The sequence below is a fragment of the Pistacia vera genome, unplaced genomic scaffold (genome assembly GCF_008641045.1).
Source record: "Pistacia vera cultivar Batoury unplaced genomic scaffold, PisVer_v2 Contig644, whole genome shotgun sequence".
Lineage (NCBI taxonomy): Eukaryota > Viridiplantae > Streptophyta > Magnoliopsida > Sapindales > Anacardiaceae > Pistacia > Pistacia vera.
The window spans coordinates 462081-465934 of NW_022196495.1; the positions used below are offsets into that span (position 1 = coordinate 462081).

General features: G+C 37.1%; 1 non-coding gene across 1 annotated transcript; it reads left to right on the forward strand.

The window, feature by feature from the left end:
* Positions 1 to 233: 233 nt before the first annotated feature.
* Positions 234 to 340, forward strand: LOC116111561. Its single transcript, XR_004125095.1, has one exon. It is a non-coding gene; the product is annotated as a small nucleolar RNA R71 (small nucleolar RNA).
* The last annotated feature ends 3514 nt before the right edge of the window (positions 341 to 3854 follow it).

Here is a 3854-nt window from a genome sequence, read left to right on the forward strand (position 1 = left end):
GTCCAAAGCCTGACTCGCGGTCAATCCACGCTCAGGAATAAAGCCCTTATCTTTTCTTTGGATAGCCCCTTGATATCTTTTCTTTGGATAGCCCCTTGATATCGTTTCTGGGCAACTCATAAGCCTCCTCTGGTGTCTTATTCTACAAGGCTCCTCCCGATGCTACATCCACCATGGTTTGCACGTTACCCATCAGTCCATTGTAAAATGTTTGGAGTTGAAGCCAAACTGGCAACCCATGGTGTGGGCATTTCCTCATCAATTCCTTGTACCTCTCCCAAGCCTCATACAATGACTCAGATTCATCTTGTAGAAATGATGTGATATCATTTCTCAGTTTTGGTAATTTTGCTGGAGGAAAGAACTTGGTCAGGAACTTCTGTGCTAAATCATTCCATGTTGTGATAGTTCCCGATGGTAGTGCCATTAACCACCACTTTACTTTATCCCCCAATGAGAATGGCAATAACCTCAACCTAATGGCATCATCTGACACTCCGTTCGACTTGAAAGTGTCACAAATTTCCAAGAAGTTCGCAATATGCTGATTCGGATCTTCCTTCAAATCACCATTAAACCTTACTGACTGTTGGATCATCTGGATGATTGCCAGCTTTATCTCAAATGTGTTGGCTTGGACTGCTGGTCTCGTAATGCTCGAACCACTGCCATTAACCATGGGAACTAAAAATTCCCTCAGTGTCCTATTTTCTGGTTCTGCCATTTCAACAGCTATTTCTTCTGTTTCAACCACTATATCCTCTCTTTCTCTTCTCTCTCTGTTAAGTCGACTGGCGGTTCTCTCAATCTCAAGATCAACAGGAACCACTGGCGGACGTCTCGCTCTTCGCATAAACTGGACAAAACAAAAGGAAAGAAAGTGAGATCACAAACCAACTGAAAATTGAAAACAAAAATTAAAACTTCAATCTAGCTAACTATAGAAAAACTCAATGTTAACTTAAAACTTAATCCCCGGCAACGGCGCCAAAACCTTGATGCGTGTTTCCTATAATATGAAAATGTAGCAAGTATACTAGTCGCACAAGTAATAGAGTGATGAGTGAGTATCATTCCCACGAGGATTGTTGCTAAGCACTAAGTTTTCTACCATTTTCAAGTTGAAGCAATCAAATTCTTTTGGATTAAAGGGAGCAATTTAAACTATAACTAAAACAAAATTTACTAAAATAAAAGTAAACTATGAAAGCAAGATTTAAAATACGGATAAAATCAATTCAAACAAACGGGTAGGGTTTTGACTTCATTCGGACTCTATGGGTTAAACCTAAAGAATTAAACTAAATTCATATTCACATGCATTGATTGTAAATCGAACTCTCTAAAGTGTCCAACATACCTTCTCAGGCTATGTTGTCCTACTCTTCCCTATTAACCTTCCGCACCCAACAAAATGAAAGTTAATAAATCTAAGCTCATTAAGCACAAGAATCCTAGATTGATTTCATTGGTTCTTGAATCTATCTCTAGCATCCAATAATACAATGGTGATTACCCAAGAAGCTTAACATGAATTATCTCTCAATCTCATCATGTTCATCACATAAAAACAATAAATACAGAATAATCACACAATCAAAGCAAGATCATATGAAATTAATAATCATCAACTCTCTAACCCATTAGAATCCGAACTACATCAAAACCCTAACCCAAAATAGTTTAGTTCATGTCTAAATCAATAAAACAATTAAAAGAAACGAAAAATTCCAAGTTCAACATCATGGAAACAAGAGAAAAGGAAAAGAATCTCTCCAATTGATGAGTCCACTGGTTTCACCTCAAATCTTCACACTTTGTTTAATCCAGAATCACTCAAAAATAAATCTAAGAAAATGTAAAAACTGATGTCTATCTCTCCACGAATGCCCTCAACAAAAAGACTAAGTATTTCTTTTATACCTCGCCCAAAATCCTAAAACTTAGCTTAAAAACGAAACTGTGCGTTTTACAAAAACTGGAAAGTGCAGACTTCACCGCGACGAAGAAGGAATCTCGTCGCAGCGACAAAGGAACTGAATCTAGTGCGTGACTGGCTTATTTCGCTACGGCGAAGAACACCCTTCGCCGCGGCAAAGCTTCCTGAAGAATTCTAAAATTACAGAATTGCCCTCCGCTTGCTTCTGAGTCCGGAAACTCCAAATCTGTCTTTATTCGCTCAAAATGTCCATTTTAACCTGAAACACGAAATGTAAGGAATTAAGTAGCAATTCAGGCAAAAATAAACTAAGAAGTATCTAAAATCCGGCCTAAAAGCTTAAATAAACTAGTATAATCCTCGGATTATCAGAGTCCACAATGGTAGAGATTTAGTGAATAGAAAAGATCCTAATTTACTTGCCTCAATAGGACTAAGAGTCCTAATTCACCTAAGGTATAGAATCCTAGGCGAATTAGGATAGAACCCAAATAGGAAGAGTCCTAATTACCTTGGACCAGTGGGCCTGGCCTCAGGTGGGTTGCTGGTGATGCCCAATCTAGAGAAAGGTTGGGTTTGGGCAGTGCGTTTTGGCTTATGACATGAATTCTGATTTTGGCCCAACCGAAATTGGGTCGTGATCTTGGGCCTATGTAGTAGAAAATACCTGGTTGGGCCTGATAAGGCCTACGACGATTTTTGGCCTATACAAATATAGAAGTAGATTGAGTTGCAAATTTATTCCTCAAGTGTTTTCACTGACAGAATCTTGAAATCTAACTATCGAACACCCTATAGTCCAACTATGAACCTCGATAGACATTTAGTTTACTATTATGATCGCCTTTTCGAATGTCATAAAGTCGACTATTTACGAAAAAGACCTAGGTTATAGATGTAGGTTGAGTTGTGAAACTATTCCTTAAGTGTTTTTGCAAACAAAATCTCAAAACTTAACAATCAGATGTCTTGACAACTCAATTGCGGACCTAGATAAACATTTAGTTGACATTTCCAAATGCATTTTCGAAAGTAGTAAAAGTCTATTGTTTGAGAGAAAATGGCATAGGATATAAAAGTTGGTTGAGTTATGAGTTTATTCCTCAAGTGTTTTCACGAGCATAATCTTGAAACCTAACAAACTGACTCCTGGTAGTTCAATTATGAACCTAGATAGGCATTTAGATGACTTTTTTCATCACCTTTTTGAATATCATGAAGTCTATTGTTTGCGAAAAAGGCTTAGGATATAGAAGTAATTTGAGTTGTGAACTTAATCATCAAGAGTTTTCACAAACAGAATCCCAAAACCTAATGATCAGATGTCCCAACAATTCGACTATAGTGCTAGGTAAACATTTAGTTGACTTTTTCGATTGCCTCTCTGAATGTGTAAAAGTCAATTATTTTCAAAATAGACCTAGGATATAGAAGGAAGTTGACCTTTGAACTTATTCCTCAAGTGTGTTTGGGAACAGAATCTTGAAACCTAATGATTACACGTCTCGAGAGTTCAATTGTGAAGCTAGATAGACGTTTCATTGACTTTTTGGATTGCCTTTGTAAATGTCGTGAAGTTCACTATTTGCATAAAGGATCTAGAATATAGTTGGTTGAGTTATTAACTTTTTCCTCAAGTGTTTTCATGAATAGAAACTGGAAACCTAACGATCAAATGTCTTGATAATCAAATTGCAAATCTAAGTGGATGTTTAGTTGACTTTTACAATCACATTTTCGAATGCGGCAAAATCAAATGTTTGTGAAAAGGACCTAGGATGTAGAAGTAGGTTGAGCTATGAACTTATTCCTCAAGTGTTTTCGTGTATAGAATCTCGAAACCTAATAATTGGGCATCTCAATAGTTAAACTACGGACCTAGATAGACGTTGAATTTACTTTTCTGATCTCCTTT